The sequence below is a fragment of the Sinohyriopsis cumingii genome, chromosome 19 (genome assembly GCF_028554795.1).
Source record: "Sinohyriopsis cumingii isolate HCF-2022 chromosome 19, ASM2855479v2, whole genome shotgun sequence".
NCBI lineage: Eukaryota > Metazoa > Mollusca > Bivalvia > Unionida > Unionidae > Sinohyriopsis > Sinohyriopsis cumingii.
Genome location: NC_142979.1, coordinates 68,584,872 through 68,603,478, shown reverse-complemented (window position 1 = coordinate 68,603,478; position 18,607 = coordinate 68,584,872). Strand labels below are relative to the sequence as shown.

At 33.9% G+C, this 18,607-nt stretch overlaps 1 long non-coding RNA gene across 4 annotated transcripts in view; it reads right to left on the bottom strand.

Annotated features, from left to right (window-relative positions):
* Positions 1-384: 384 nt before the first annotated feature.
* Positions 385-18,607, bottom strand: part of LOC149775895 (uncharacterized) — a 29,540-nt gene continuing 11,317 nt past the window's right edge. For 3 of the 4 annotated variants that reach the window (XR_016416454.1, XR_016416456.1, XR_016416457.1), the window contains exons 2-7: positions 17,979-18,339; positions 17,450-17,617; positions 9,757-12,146; positions 8,125-8,186; positions 4,880-4,936; positions 385-3,666 (exon numbers count right to left, since the gene is read on the bottom strand). This is a non-coding gene — a long non-coding RNA (uncharacterized LOC149775895). The remainder of the gene's footprint in view (positions 3,667-4,879; positions 4,937-8,124; positions 8,187-9,756; positions 12,147-17,449; positions 17,618-17,978; positions 18,340-18,607) is intronic. The other variant, XR_016416455.1, reaches the window with a different exon arrangement.

Sequence of the window (18,607 nt, the reverse complement as noted above, 5' to 3'; positions counted from 1 at the left end):
TTCCGATAATTTGGTACATTGGTTATCACATCTTTTAAAGCACATTGAATGCATGTGAACAAATGTGATAGAACTCATTTAGATTTTTAAAAATATTCAGCACCCAGTGAAGCTTCATTTGGAAAACAGAAATTGTTACACATAAACGATAGAGCAAAATTTAATGAATAAGTCATCTTGTACAAAGTTTAGAACAAAATGATACCATATTATATGAATAATTGTACTGTTGTACTGCAGTCTCAGATGCTATTCTACTAAATTAATCGCAACAAACAAGACAGAAGTATTTTAAAACATGTTTAATGTACAAGGGTGTTTTAATCTTACGAATATATGGTATTAATATAGGCAGTAGAAAAGAGTGAGAAGCAACAAGCTGTGTACAATTTTAAAAAAAATAATTTATTTCCATCAAATACAAAATGAAAAAAGTAAAAAGATTGTACTGTATTGCGAACTAAATCCCGATTATTACTAGAATTACTAACACAAGTCCTATTAAGTCCTCAATAAACTTTAGTGGTATTCCAAAATAAATCTACTGCTGGAAGTGGTGATGTACCTGTTAAGATGCATTTCTTTTGATTAATGTACAACTATCTTTAAGAAAACAGACTGATCTTCTCTCAGATAGTTAACTGTTTTGATTTGTTCTTTTGTCCCAGGCCGAAAAAGTACAATGTACGGGAATTGACAGAAGACTTTGCGAGTTTTCCAAGAAGGATGGGACTAAAAAAGACGTTAAGTGATGAGGCTGAAGATTTCAGCGTCGGTTCCAATGAGTGTAACTTATTCCGCAAAAAAGCGATTAAATTCCACCCTCTAGAAAGGTTCCATCTCTGGAGACACTCTTGTCCGCGGTTAAATATAAGATAAATTCTCACGAACAAAGCCACACCAAAAAGGACTTTTTAACCCCACAAGTAATGCAGTCCCTAAAAAAATTCACTAGATGGAAGATATTGACATCAAGCCAAAAGAAAAGTGGTCCTCTGCTGTTGTCATAATTACATCTGACTTCATCACTTGAGTCGACCAGGCAACTTGTGAACTAGAGATTTTACAAAACTCAGTCACGATCCAACAGCTGAACACTGAAACTGTGTGTCGGACACTAAAAGACAGGCATTACGCAGAAAACATTGATGACACAATGCTAGCTTACCTCCTACCAGTGGACTCCAAACCAGGGAGATCTTAATTTCTCCCTAAACTACACAAAGAGGGTAACCCGGGGAGGCCGATAATCTCAGGAGACAGCCGTTCCACTGAAAAAAATATCTGAGTTAGTTGATGTTCACCTTTGGCAGTTCGTTGAAAAACTCGCTTCGTATATCCATGATACCAGGAAATATCTTAACAAAACACCCAAAACTAACCTGCCAAATAACACTCTCCTCATCACCATGGATGTATGTTTCTTATTTACGAACATCCCACACGAGGAAGGTATCACTGCCTGGAAGGAAACACGAGACAGTTGATTTGACCCATCCCTTCCAATGTCCTAATTGGTCAAACGCTTAACACACGTTCTCCAGTTTAACAATTCAACAATGAAACTTCTTACAAATTAATGGGACTGCAATGGGCACTAAAATTGCACCTTTGTATGCAATGTTTAGATGGGAAGACTAGAGCGAAATTTTCTGAACGAAACATCATATGGACCCCAGAGCTGGTGTAGATTCATTGACTACATAGAATCAAAATGGATCGAAACAAGCGATAATTTCAAAATATTTTTTGAATTTGCTGTTAACTTTCACCCTACTATTAAATTTACGTCGGTGTCATCGAATAGGTCAAGTATGTTTTTGGATACTCAATCTACTCTTCCGGAGAGGAACATAGAAACTGACATAAACTCTAAACCTAATGACTATCACCAATATCTACTCCCGACCAGCTTCCACCTACAGAGCGTAATAAAAAATCTCCCTTATGGTATGTGCGTTTGAACCAAACACGTATGTTCTATTCCTGCCACCTTACAAAAGGAGCTGCATTGAGTAGGCTATTAATAAAACTAGACTCCTCGACAGAGGAACAGTCCTGAAATATAGACTAGGAAATCCAACAAGTGTGCCCCTTTCGTGCTGATTTTTCAGCCCAATTACTCAAACCTACAACAGATCATACGCAAGAATTGGCACCTTATTGTATCGTCTGAATGCTTCAAAGGTATATTTCACAAACTTCATATGATTGCGTACCATAGACCTAAAAATCTCAAGCACTATCTGGTACGTGTCTGAGTAACTTCAAACAAGACCACATATTCAGGTGCATACCATTGTAGAGGCAAGCGTTGCCTAATTTGCGAACATATGTCCGATAACAAGTTCAGGAGTTACTTACATGATTAATCAGAAGATTGAAGGTCAAGCAAATAATACAATCTATCTCCTGACAGGCGAGATCTGTGCCATTCAAAGTGTTTGCGAAACCATTGATTTCAGAGAGCGAATGAAAAGGCTACATTCGTAGCAATATCGACACGAAAAGTCTCCATCCACTACAACTCGAACGGACATTTAGTCGAGTTGATCGAGGTTTTAGCGATCTAACATAAGGTGGACATACACAGAACGCATACGTACGAAACGTTACTGGATACTACAATTAAAAGCTCAAGGGGCATTTGGCCTAAATGAAAAAATCTAATCTTCCCGTTGCAGACTTGTGAAAATTACTGCCAGTCATTAATTTTGCAAGCGACGGAAAGGGTGCAGTAATATCTACCCAAGCAATTACATTTGTTGTTGTTGTTATTATTATTATTATTGTCAATTATTGCGACTCATACTTATTGTAACATCTTTAATTCAAAACTTTCTTGCATAACTCTACGGGGTTATAATTTTTGGAGTTGATCTCTCACAAAGTTTTGTCTCGTCCTTTGTTCATAACTTTGAATTAGGTCAAACTGTACTGACTGGTTCATAACGGCACAACATTGAATGGTATATCTCTTGTTGTAAAATTGCCCGTAGTGAATATAACATGTAAGAATAAAGACTTTTTCATATATATATATATATATATATATATATATATATATATATATATATATATATATATATATATATATATATATATATATATATATGTGTGTGTGTGTGTGTGTGTGTGTGTGTGTGTGTAAACGGAATACGACATGGAGATGTACTAAGAAGAATAACAGTGCTTAATTTTGACAATTTTGACAATTTTGACGCTTATGTCCACTAGCATGGTATAAATTATTTCTACTCAATTCACAGAAACAGCCTACAAGCCGCTATTTAAGAAGGATTTGCTTCTGAATAGTTTCGCGTCCTTATACATCTATAAATTGTTTTAACAAACATCCGTCTCCTTGACTTTTCAATATCTTTACATAGTGTATCATTCTTCTCTGTTTAAGTTGATGTTTGAATATGACACGCACCCTGTCAGATTCTTCCTCTAGGAGAAAACGAATACATGTTTTGTTCCTTGCGTCTCTTTTAAGATGCATCAACAATTTTGGGAGAGCTTTTGCTGAGTCTCTGATTTGATCATCTTGAATAAATGCTGGTATAAGTTCCCACATATTAGGCAAGGATTTGCTGAGATATGTAAAGTGCTTCGCTATTGCTTCCTTTCTAACACTTTCTTCTTGGATTGCTTCTTTTGGTGCTGCAATATAGATATATACATGATATCTACAGATAGGAAAGCAGTTTCTTGGGGCATTTACATATTATGTTTGTTACAGAACACGATAGTGGATTATGAGTACCCCATCTGTCTGTCATGCATCTCTGCCTGATGTACTATATTACAATACATTCCGCTTCCAACAGAAAGGGTGGGTGAGAAATTTCATGTAATATGTTTTTCTTCTTATCCTAATGATACTAGAAGAATGGCAGCATATAATCCATTAAATTTATGTGATTTCCTCAATATCGTATTCACAGCATAGTCTGAGATTAATGCATGAAATATTCGAATTCTTCCTGCAATACACATTTATTTATTAAAGCCTTTTTGCACAATTGTTCCGTCATGACACAATTACATTTAATGTCATATACGCTTTACTTCCACTTATTCCTTTTTGAAACAAATGATCAATTTTAAAAACGTTTTACATTTTACATTATATTACATGATAAAAAACACATTCATACTTGACATGTTTGTGTATGCGACAATTTTTACGTTGACAGACTTGAGTCCTGATTCCTTTATATTCTCCATATCTTGTTAAGTCAAAATCTATCTGACTATGGTTTCAATATCATCTGGTTTGGCCGATTTAAGCTTGTTCAAGGCTTTCCATGACAAGGACTGTAAACGAATAACCACAGATCCTTTGTCAATATCACCATTCTGCATACTGAACTCCGCCAGCTTTATATCTAGAGTGGGGTTTGGAGTGTTGTTTTTGTGACGTTTCACGACCTCGTCATTGACCCCATGTTCCACATCCATATTGAAGCTGATATGGATTGTCATATTTTGACAGTTCTCGAACGAACCTATTTTCATATCAAAGTCCAAGTCGCTATATATCTTCTATCAAGAACATGTTATTAATGCATCCAACTTGTTTAAATTATACCAAGGAGGTCTTTCAAAATTGACACTCATGTGGTTCCGTTTTACGTTTTTCAAGATTTCGTTTCTTGCCATAATTTTATATCCCAGCAAATTCAATTTTCGTTACGTGAATCGTAATCTGCTATTATACCAGAAAATCAATTAAACTGTTTATAGTAAAATGTATTTAACTTTCATGATACAAAATTGATGTTTCAAAACAAGAATTTAATAAAACATATTATTGTTTTCGAAATCGATTTATAAATAGAAAAATACAATTAAGAAAAAGAAATAGTCACACCTTTTCGCTGAACGTCCCACCTTCCGTTCGGTAAAGTCATTTGCAGCTGCAACGGATCTGACAGTAAAAGAAGGATTCGATGCTATCAGCCCAAAGATATATATATTAAGAATGTTTCAAACATAAATGAAAAGTCTGCAGTAATAGTGTACTTGTTCAATCTTATGCCAGTTTAAGTTTGAATTTAAAAACAAAATTATAGACTCTAATTGATGATAAGTTCTAACATGTTACCCTACTACAATTATATTTTATCTTACTTTGAAGCAGTATTTTTGTGAAATTGCCCAGATTGAACCTTGAACTTATTTCCATTTGAACTTATACAGCTGGATAATAATAGTATTGCTGACAGAATGTTGAAACAAGGACAACATCTAAAATCTCTTTATAAAAATAAAGTTTATTTTTTTATTATAGGCTAGATGTTCATGTTCAATAATCATTAAAATTTAAATTCACTCTCATACCTCAGGAAATGAATATGAAGATTTAAATAGTATATGTTTTCATTTTCAGGGGGGAGGCAGAAATAAACCTGTAACATCAGTATAATGATTCGGTTTTAATTCTATATAAAATTTAAATTATAGTTACAACATCCTGTTGTGGAGTTATGGATAGTTAGATCTACTCGAACGAAATTTTACTGAACTATAAATCTCAGCTTTCTGTATATATATATATATATATATATATATATATATATATATATATATATATATATATATATATATATATATATATATATATATATATATATATATAATGTGAATATATAAGAATATTATCCTCTCTAGCCGACTCTTGTAAAAACTCAGTATCTTTCAGGAGGTGTTCTATTTCTTAAGTCAACGTATAAGAGTGCTGCTGGTGTACGTGAAAAAAATGGTCCTAAATTCTCTAATCTTTTCTTAACGCAGTCCAGTGTTGCATTTATCCTATCTGTGTTGCGTGGCATGGTGTAAATATCTTAATGTTCTATGAAATGTATTATATCTTTCTCTAATTGCTGATCTATAACACACCTAGGTTCAAAATCATGAATAAGCAAAGTTTTGACCATATACAGTTTCATTTTCAGTGGTGCAAACCTCTGATGTGTCGAAGAATCTAAAATTGCACATAATATATTTACTGCATTACAAACTTACAAACGTGGATGAATGGATGCGAAATTACATCTACGATACGTAGCAGATGAAGTAGTAGTACTGAAAATCAATTATATATATATATATATATATATATATATATATATATATATATATATATATATATATATATATATATATATATATATATATATATATATAGATAGATAGATAGATAGATAGATAGATAGATAGATATAGATATATATATATGGGTGTGTGTATGCGAGTGTATTTGTACGTACATGCTTATTTCTTGCTTAAAAGCGACTTTTGTAGAAGATTGGCTATATGCTCTCTCATTCAGTGATGCACTTTGTTTTATAAACCTCGATAAAGGAAGAAAGGCGAAAAAGTATCTCCTGCGCTTGTTTGGTTTTGCTTTGATTTTTATAAAGTTTAACATCCAAAGATTTGTTTCCTTTGTTAAGGCATTACCCTCAAAGCTTTCAAATTGAATGCCAAAATGATCGGAAAGATCAAGTCATCAATAACAAGTTTGTATTCCATCAGAGTTGATTTCCCACACTACAGCTTTACAGGTACTAAAAATAACGTTGTGAAAGGTAGTAACTTTACCAATGTTACTGACATGTTTGCAAACAATAAGTTTCAGTGATAAATCGTGTCATGCATAAAATGTTTCATCTCAGGAGAGGGTAGCACAGTTTTATGATAAATTTCTATATTCATGTTAAAAAATAAATCGTCCTCAGCTCTCATCACAAATGAAGGTAAAATTTACTTTCAGCGTACCTTAATGTACTTCGAGTATTTTCTCAAGTTTTACTTTCATCTTTCCGTGATATAGGGAATTGCTGAGCCTTGCTAAAGACTTTATATTAGGACTTACTCTTAACTCCAAATGTGTCTCATATAGGTCAAAGTGTTTGGCATTTATTCGTCCAAGATCATTGTCAGAAACATCTTATTTTATCTTTTGAATGGAAAATAGTTTACATAAAATGACTTTTTAATATATAGTGAATCTTACTCGCACATTTATTTGATATAAAATTTGTGAAAGGAATTGGACAATATTTTATGCAAAGTTGCATGAAGCGAGTGGAGATTTTATGCTTTTCAACGAGTTTTATATGTTTAAGATTAAGTGAACACAGATGTAAGATTATATTGATCACATACTTATTTCACATGAGCACAAGCAATGATTTTATTTCACACATAATGTTAAATACTTTGCAGTACCCGATGATGTCGTTAAGTGTTACAATACAGTTTGGCGAACAACTTTTATGATAAGAAATCACAAAACTTATAAACGAAGGAGAGATGTAAAAGAAACAAAAACTTATGTTCACTGCTGAGATATTCGAGCTCTCCCTTGTTTGTTTCTTTTTCTAACAGATCAGCAACATGACCATGACTGCAATTCTTTAAGGCCCCAATAAACGCATCCATTCTTGAGGAAGAAAGATTGTAAGCTAAAATTTAAAAAAGGATGTCCGCTGATATCTTCGTATTCGTTTGTACTATGATTACGATCTGAATGAGTTCATCTGCAAGTCCAGAATTTGGCAGAATTTCCCTTTTACATGAAATATAATTTTCTTGCAAGGTCCTGATGCCCTTGATTTTGCAAACCTCGGTTTTTGTAGACTATGAACACCTGAAATCGTAGACATTGATAACCAGACTATCGCATACTTTTGACATAATCAAATCTAGCTTACAAAGACAGAGTGCAAATCATACTATATAAGGCTATAGGTATGTTAAATAAATAAATGATCTGCCCATACTTTATTCTAAATTAGTCACGAAATATATATAAGAAAAGAATAATAGAAGGTTATTATTGTACGGGTAATCAGGTGTAGCCCATATTGGAGACTTATTAAGCCCACAAAAGGAATACCTTGCAAAATAACACCGTACCAAGTTTGCTGAATAGCCTTAACACTTTGTTCACTATCTGAAGAGAAATGTGATTTGTATCATCATAAATCATAAATTCAAAACATTCACTGTTATAAAGTCACATCCAGAATTAACTGTTCCTCGTCCAATGCAGAATAAGAATAACTATTGAAACAATAAGGCGGTGGTAGTAGTAGTATAATTAATTACGTTTTGTCGAGACCATGGTTTCCTCTTCTGACTTGCCCCGAAGAGTATATGTCACCTACCACCTTGAAAACAAAGTCGCTTAGAATATAAACAGATTATTTACATTGTATAATTCTTGGTTATTGTAACTTTCAAATCGTTTGAGAATATATATATATATATATATATATATATATATATATATATATATATATATATATATATATATATATATATATATATATTACACTTGTAATTCGTTAAGTCTTGATTAATAGATAGACCTTGTGTATAAATAATTCTAGCATTTGTTCCAAATATTTATATTGCAGTATACAAAAAGTATTGATTCATGTTTAGGATATTAGATTCATCACGATACAGTTTTAAATATGTCTTCACGTTTCAAACAAGAATAACTTAAATGGCACATATAAATACAAATTAAACATTCAGATGATTACACTTTCAGCATGAACATATTGGGTTGGGACTATAAAGACGGACTCTTTAAAGACTTTTAATGGAGAAGAGAGAACTACAAATACACACTGATCACGATATTTATCCTAATTGAGAGGCCTATAAAGAAGGAGACGTTTTCATATTATAAAAATGATTAACCAGTGTTTACAAGACACACGCGGATCTATATAACGACGGTTTGTTTCCAATAACTATTATTATCAATAAAATAATACTGTAACATTGGACACACAACCAGTGGCTTTTAACATAAACACGATTATTTCAGACACTGTCGTTCTGATAGACGATCGGTAAGTGGGATAAAAAAAAAAAAAGATAAAATCCGCTATAATCTTTGATAAGGCAGATTACCGTGTTAATGCTGATAATCATCTGATGATTTCAGTTTATATTACTCTATCTGTGCTAAAGCAGAAAATGGGAATGACTGAAAGTTAAAAGCCAAGAGATAAAGCCACAAAGGATAATGCGTATGTTATTTTAGCTGTATTTTCCAAAATCTTGTTGCCAAATATGGGTAGCTTAGCAAATAAAAGCAGCTGTCTGGAACAGTCTAGCACATACCACAGTTAGAATCATAAGCGACGTGATACAATCATTGCTACTTTGCTTTCTTAACTTCTTTTTTCTTAGATATACTAGAACCGAATGAAAAAAAATCAATAAAATTATTTTACATATGTACACTATTTTCGCTTTGATCTAAAAAGCACCATTAATTCAATTAAGAGATCAGTTCTTACCTGCATTATTCAACGCCCAGTCAGTACGACCATTGGAAAGGAGCAAAGGAATTAACTTTATTAACAGTCAGGATATTGACATCATTTCGTAGCAGAAACATGGCTTAGAAACATTTGAAGAGTGTATATATAAATCCCTCAGGTTATTTCATCAAGTTGTACACACGACATTCCCGCAATGGAACAAAGGTCAGTATATTTTTCTGCCTCTACTCCCCCCCCCCCCCCGCCAACCATCACCTAGTCAAAACAAAATGAAGCTGACTGAGTCTCTCTTTGTCGAACAGTTTCCTAAACTCCTGGGTCTCAACTTTATTTTTTTGAGAAATTTCAACTTTCACTTTGAGTGTATTGGGAACCTATGAAAACTTCTATAATCTATTCACGTTTGCAACATGAAACAGTCAGTTAGCCAACCTACCCATAAACAAGGTTACATTTTAGACTGCATGCTTCATAGACCTGACGATAATATTCTACAGTCTTCATTGGTGTCCCACAAATTTGCATCAGGTCAGCTATGCGTCATATGCCATCTCATGCATCAGTCTCTAGCTAATAATCTCAGTTTGCTATTAAGAGGAAAATCCGTATAATAAATATAACCCAGCTAATGCATGACATTAAAGTAAATCCAGCAACTGTGTTACCTCCGTTACCTCCCACAGCAGTACAACTTGACAAGTGCTTGGATTTATTGCTCGACAAACATACCCCAACTACCAAATGCGGATTTTCAATTCAAAAGTGTTCTTCCTGGTATAGTAGCATTATTGATCAGCTTCGCACTGCTAAAAGAGAACACTGTAAAGTTGAGAGGATTTGGCTTTCCAGCAATCTCAATATTATATGAAGCTGCCAAGAAGAATGTTACAAACATAGTTCATGCAGTAAAATCAATCTACTATGGTAATAAGATCCGTGAAAGTTTCAGCTGCAATGAGGCATTCAAGATTACGAATAAGCTCATTCTAGGGAGTAAATGTAGACAACTTCCTTCTTTCTAGTCGATCTTTCGGACCTGTTTGCAAATGTCTTCCTTGAAGAAGTTTAATATATTAGAGATACGCTTGACAACATAATTTCAATTGACTCATCACTATACAGTTGCGAACAGAATATACAAACAAACTTTAACATCATTTGAACCTGTCTCTATGGATTTGGTGCATACAGACACAATAATAATAGTAATACTACTACTACTACTGCTACTACTACTACTACTGCTACTACTAATATTAATACTTTGTTCAGTAATTTAGGCCATCGGCCCATATTACGAAATACAATACAAGTAAATATTATGTACGCCATGGTGCAAAGATGTTAAGTAGGGCGTTCATGATGAATATACGTACATAATTTCCTATAATCGGTGCATAATATTTTAAAGATGTTACTACCTCGAAGTAAATTATCCACCATTTGTTTGAGTTATCAAATATTATCTAAGAAACAAAACCGCACTGATATAGTAAGAAAGATTTCTTATAATTAATATTTTAATATGACTCATGAGAGATGCAATTCTTTTACAGACGGATAAAGATAACAAACTTCATTAAAGTATATCTTTCTGAAATTTTCATAAGCTGGACAAACACAAACAAAATGGAATTCATATTCTACCAAATAAATACTCGGCATACTTCACAATACCTATTATTTCTCTCAATTCTGCGTTGCTTACCTGTCTCTATTTTCATGGTATGCGCTGAACACCTACATTTAGCAAGTAAGTTCCTAAGATAATGTGATAATCGACATAAGAGGTATTTTTTCGATTCTATGTCGGTTTTATACATGCTATAATACACACAGTTACGTAAATTGTTAATTTAACTTTGAAAGTTTTGGAATGTCTAATCCTCATTTGTTTGCAAAAATAATGAGAAAAATTGTTTTTCTCTCCCACATTTTGATTTAGCAGACATACCCAAAACCGAAGCGAAATGACGTCTTTAACTTTGTCAGCCCAGGTGATAAGGCTAGTCATCTAATCTTTTCAATATAGGACTTTATGTTAACTTTGTGAGTGATTAGATAAAAATTACACATTGATAAATACACAACCATGATCATTTAATCCTTATAATTCCAACTGCGTCCTTTCTTCGTCAAATCACCTTATTCCATCAACAATGCATTCCGAGCAGCGCGTACTTTCCTTTCATTCGCCGCTTCACATCGCCCTATAATACAGAACTGTACAGAACATATTGACTAATGTCACAGTTACGTTTATTCAGAAACTTTATACTTTACATCTTTGGCAACGGCTACCGATGGTTTCAACACATTTAGTTCATTTACAAAATTCTTGTTCAATTTTAGTCAGTCTCATCTGCTACGTCAGATGATCATGACCCTACATAATAACAGCTGATACAGAATGAACTAGTGTGCTAGATTAAATGTTTAATCAAACCTTAAATCATAGTGGATTTTATCAATGAGCAACATGGAAATATGAACAAGATGATGATATCCCTTACTAACATAAAGGTAACAATTAAATACATTGTATACTGAAATAATATTTTATATCATTCTCAACAGCGTTAATACTTATGAAGACCCTTTCAGTGATCTAATGTCAAATGAAATGTAACTACTGTCACAGTTACGTTTATTCTGCAACTTCATACTTTACATCTTAGGCAATGGCTACTCGTGGTGTCAGCACATTTCTTTTCATATAAGAAAATAACATTCTTTTATTTATTATAGTATGTCCTATACAGGAATAACATTTCATATATTTTTCATCAGCGTTAATACTTACCAAGACCCTTTCAGTTATCTAATCTGAAATTAAATGTGCGGTTGTTAAATGTAGAGTTGCTCGCAAAACCTGCCATATATTTTGTTTGGTTGCATGGTTGAGTTCTGGAGTGCTGGAAGGAATTAATGACTACACATCCAAAATAATTTAAATTAACAAAACAATCACCTTTATGGATTATTATATATAATTTTCAAGTCACATTGGTGGAGATGGTAGTTTTACCATTTAAAAACCTTTATTCAGTCTTTGAATAATGGTCTCATAAATATTTGTTTTTATATTTGTGTAAGTGGTCATATTGACCAAACCTCCAACATCCACACACGTTTCACGTTTTTTAAATAAGCAAACAAAATTAAAACTGAAAAATTTACAAAAAATTACCACTTAAAACGCCAATACCCCATTTTGTGTTTCGTTTAGTAGCCTCTGAGCATTGATTTATTTCAATAGCTTTTAAGTCATCCTCAGATAATTTCTCGAATCTTGGTTTATGTCCCACAGCGGCCTCAAAATTAACTGGCCCAGTTCCGAACACTTTTATTGTTGTTGTTGTGTATGGCTAGGGTGAATGATGTCATGGGGAGCTGTGTGAGGGAATTTATCAATCTCTGTTGTTCTGTTTCATTTTCAGTGTTTGTAACATCCATCCACATTATAGTCAAATCCATCTTCATCTGCTTCAATCGTTGCTATTATTTCTTTTAACTCCTTTTCATCTAATTGTTCAAGAAAACTCCGCAGAAAATTGCAGTGAAAAATCACCGTAATCGGCCATTTTGCGCGACTATGTAGCAGACGAACGCCAAATTGTAAACTATGCATTACAATCAAAGAATATTTGAAAAAGTATAAAAAGGGTATAATTTATATTTATTTGCTGAATAAAAAATTTAAAAGATGAAACAATCGTTTCACAATGATTTGTCTGCAATGTTTATTTATACTGCAAAGAGCACAAAAAACGAAAGTAGTCAGAATTTATCGATGTGTAAAAAATTCCAGAATCAGTATCACGTGACCGTTTACAGCCAATCGTGTTGCAGAAAATCCGTTTCATTTATAAAAATTGGACTTATCATTAAATAACATTGGTGTGGGTAGCGAGTTGAAGGCATTCTTACAAACTTCGACCAGTATTTAATTCAGCGTAAAAACCAACAGGCACAAAGCTGGTATCATCCACACTCCCCTGCCACAATTGCATTATTGGTAGTTTTAGGAACACCTAAATACTGTTTACAAACGTTGTATTTCACTATCTGAACTAAATTCATATCCTCATATTTCTTACTAATCTCAAGCAATTTGATTTATTACAGAACCAACAAGTTTAAAAGCATCCAATACACTAAAACAGCCAGATCAATTTTTATATTTAAAAATTCTTGAAGTTGCTTTTTATGTCTGAGCTGCTTGTATCTGCTTAGCTTTTGTCCAAAGCAACCAACTTTGGGATGAAAAATAGACGCATATACTTGTAATAATGCACACACTCAATACGATGTACTTTGAAAAACCATACCTCGTTTTGTTTGAGATATCCCCAATTTCTGTAAACAATCATTTTTGTTTTATTGAGATTGACTAACATACCAGTTTTATGACAGAAACATTCAATAACATTCATTTGGTTCGACAGAAGCTTTATATCAACGTAATTAGCAACATCATCAGCGCAAAGTATTACAAAATATCATCAATAACTTCTGAGATAAATAAACCTTTTGTTGCATTCGAGCTTCAGCTGTGTAATCAAGTCACTGATAAAAATGATAAACATGACAGGGCCCAAAACACAATCTTTCCTTGTATCTAATGTACATTCAAAGTAACTAGTTAAAACTTAGGTGTTCTGACGCAGCTTTATAGGTTTCTATACATAACTGTTAAAATGTTTACTGTTTTACCATTCATACCCTTGGGTATTAATGACGACCATAATTTATCATGCTGTACTTTATCAAAAGATTTGTTTTTAAATCGACAAAAAGGCAATACAGTCAACCATCTATTTTCCTTATATATATATATATATATATATATATATATATATATATATATATATATATATATATATATATATACGCTGATGATGAAACCGGCACTTGCTCCTAACGATTTAGAGAATTCAAAGAAGATATATGTGACTGAAGAATAAAGATAGTATTGCATACGGATTAATTTTTCCTAAACCCTGCTTGAACTTCATTTTTCAGACCATTGTCCTCTGACAACTTGTTCAATATATCGGAAAAGATCGCGCATAAAGCATCAATAAATTATATCCCTCTGTCATGATTTGGATACCTCTTGTTACCGCACGTACGTATAGGACAGATAATACTCTTCTTCCAGTGTGTAGGAAAACAGCTATCTTCAAAGATTGTATTCAAAAGAGCGTTAAGGAATGATAAGATCGTTTCAATCGTGCACTGATAAAAACGAGTAGGTATCATATCAAGTCCAGGGGTTGTGCTTTTTATTTTCAGTAAATCTCTAATAATTTCATCATTTCTAATAGGAATATTTCATTCATCAACATAAGTGATGTAGTCGCATTCCAGAAAAGACACACTAGAGAATCACATATGAATAAATTAACTCAAGCGAGAAGAAAAGCACTACGGTTTTGGCATATTTAAAAACCAGAAATGCATTATTCTCAGCATGAAGTGGACTGCATCTCCCCGAGACTGATATGAATACCTTAAATGTTTGTTTCATATAATTGTCATGAAAAGCGCCTCCAAGTCATTTGAACTCGATCCGACTCCTACATTACTGCTACTTGAGTGTTTATATTTAATATTGCCTTCACTAATCGATGTTGCTTATTGCGCATCCGGATAATTATTATCATTTTTCAAAACTGCCATTGTAAGTCCTTTGTTGATGACACTTGACCCTAACGATTTAAAGAATTGCAACCCTATTTCTAACCTGTCATTCATTTAATATTTTTTAGAGAAAGTTGTTCTATCCCAACTCTATCTCATCTGAATTCAAACAGTGGTTTAGCAATGTACAGTCTGCATGTCGTCCTCGCCATAGTACCAACGCTAACCTTTTGAGAGTAGCTAACGAACTTCTCTTTGATTATGATATTAGAAAGATTACAGCCCTCGCTCTCATAGACTGGTCTGTTTTGACCATGATATATTACTTCACCGTCTCCATCACTTATTTGATATTCACGATCCGGTATTATCATGGTTCAAGTTCAACATAGTCAACAAGTCACAAATTGTGTCAGCAATGGAAAACATTCCAACCCAGTTGATCTATGTTTTAGTGTTTCACGAGGCTCTATTCTTGGCCCCTTTCTCTTCATTCTATAGACTCAACCACTCTCAAATATCATAGACAGACATTCATTGTTTTACTACTTGTACACAGATGACACTCAAATATACAAATATGGTTGCCCAACTGTTGTTGGGGCTACGATTCAAGGCGTAAAGATGTGTATATCCGATATGAAGTTACGGATTACGTGCAACAAGCTGCAAATGACTAATGATAAAACTGAAGCTATCCTGATCACCAAGCAAAGACTTTATAATCCACATCCTTAACCTCAAACTATTTTATAGTCAGTACGAAACCCAGACGGTGTTATTCTCGACAGCACTCTCTCATTATACAAACATGTAATGAACATATGTAAGACTGCATGCATAGAGTTGAGACGCATTAGAGCACGAAGAGCGCTCAGCATGTGCTAAACAACTCCCGTTGCCCTAAACACTTTACGAACTACTCGTTCGATCCAGAATCAAAGACAAATCTCTTTACTATGCTATATTTCGTTGACCTCACCCATGTGTGTACGCCTTCTAGAAACTTATGCGCCTGTTCCGACACTCGCATTCTCATTGTTCCCACGGTGGAAACAAAGTCATACGGACAATATTCTTTTGCGTTAACATGGCCCAGCTGCGTGGAATCAATTGCCCATGATCTTAGACACTGGACTATGTGATCTCATGAAATATTGCTCTTAAAACGTACCGATTTCTACTGCAAAAACAGGCTTAAAGACCTAATAATCTTTACTTCCTCATGTATTATCAGCATGTTTTTGTTTTGTAATTTCATGGTGTTGTGTTTATAGTTTTGTCGGTGTATACGTTTTTATGTGTTATCTAATATTGTACAGCGCTTAGAGCTTCCAAAGAGTATGCACTGTACTAAGTCCTCAGCACTATATATATATATATATATATATATATATATATATATATATATATATATATATATATATATATATATATATGCATGCGTGTGTGTATATGTGAGTGGGGACCGCTCCGGTGGCCTAGTTGTTAGAGCATCCGCCTTGCATGCGGGAGGTCGTGGGTTCGATCCCCGGCCGAGTCATACCAAAGACTTGGTACTAAATGCACATGCCTTACAGTAACTTAAATTACGTTAATACCTGAACCATAAATCGTGTTACCCTTAATGACATTTATTAATTATGATATCGATGCCTATTTCGTTAGATACCGCTGCGGTGGCCTAGTGGTTAGAGCGTCCGCAGGAGGTCGTGGGTTCGGTCCCCGGCCGAGTCATACCAAAGACTTACAAAAATGGTACTAACAGCTGCCTCGCTTGCCGCTCAGCATTAAGAGGTTAGATTTAGGACTGGTCGACCTGGTGTCAGGATAATGTGACATGCAGCAGACATGTAGCATGATGTCCCTGTGTGCTAGACATCACTATAAACTGCCACACTGCAGACATCGTAGCGATATGAATGAAAAATTGTTAAATCTACTTCGAAATCAAATCACACACACGCACATATGTGAGTGGTGCGTCCGCATGTGTGGACCATTTGTTTGGTGAATGTGCTGTTACCGACACGTATACCTGCAATTTGACGTAGATACATGGACGAAACTGCTCCTGAATGCAATAGATCATTATGTTTCAGGCTGATATGGTTACTTTGAACTTTTTGAAAATATACAAATTTAGGATGGATTAAAAGATGTTTAGATCCCACTTGAACATACTTGCTCAACTATTGCTTATTCAGACCATGACTACTGCCAGACATCCCCACCACGCTTAAAATGTTTGTATTTCACATCAGAGTCTGCATTAGGGAATGCATCCTATAGAAAAGAAATTAGCGATCACTCATGCTAAAAGAATCCAGAGTGTAAGATAGTAACTTCAAAACCGATTAGTAATTTCGTGCATATAAGTCTAGGACTGCCTCAGGTCTCTGTGTTTAATTTCGTCTTATGCTTTTCAATTTATGAAATTCCTTATAAGGTAAGCTGTGCTGTGCTATTTTAAAGATAAATACCTTTTGAACTTTGCAAGTGCTTTGCCTCGTGAAGTTGTGGCATAGGTGTCAGAGGCACGTCAGTCCAGTACCTCAAACATGAAGACAGTTCACAAGTTCTGGAAGGTATGCACCTCATGTAACGTTGTATCCACATATCTCAATCTGTTTGTTCTTGACCACTGTTTGCTACAAGAAGAGTGTCCAAGATGAACTATGTGGTGGAATCACGGAATCGTTTGGTTTTGATTAAACAATTGCATGCCCTCTTGGTTAAGTTTAAAGAAAATGGTTAGACTATCGACAGTTTTGTTTCTGTGTACAAAGCACATTTATTAGAAATTCTCTAAACTATGCAAACATTCTTGGTAAAAATGCTTATTAAAATCAGCGTAAGTCATCAAACAATAGAGAATGCTCATTTAATACAAGTACAAAAATGCTAACGGAAATATCAGCAAATGCGTAATTGTACAATTTGAAACAAATATAAAATAACAAGAAAGTTATACACATTTGTACATAGTATATTTTGACAAGGAATATTTACCTGTTTCATTTGGTTTGAGTCTCTTGAACGGAATTCCAGAGCCGTCGTCCCCTTGCAGGGTATGCCTTTGCCCTTCTACGTTGAAATCTGCCATCCTGTGATCCAAAATTACTTTTTTTTAAAGTTACATCTCCAGTCGTCTTGATTTATGTCAATATGATGTAGGAAAATTGAGTAAATTCGTATATGCGTGGTGTATTATTCCTGCAGCACTGAATACATTACATTCTCGATTCTTTCTTCTGTCCAAAGATGTAATATTCCGCATGATGTTGAACACAATTCTCTCTGAATATATAAGAACTAACTTAAGAAACTTTCCACCACTTCAAATGAAGTTGATAGTTTCTTTATATTTTGCCTGAAATATAAAGAAGACGGTGTTTACGTCTGGTGGATTCTTTGGAATCATCAAGCAGTTTTTACAATCTATAAAAAGATGATAAAATATTCCGTAAGTAATGCAATGTGTTTCTTACAGACAGAAATAGTAAAGGGTGTGGGGCCTCTTTTTTACTCGATATTATGACAGGATTTTACATCCTAATATTTGTAGAACGAGAACCCCACCCGTAGGTTTCATCTTTACATATTTCTTGCCCACGAAGTGCTTAAGTCACATATAAAAT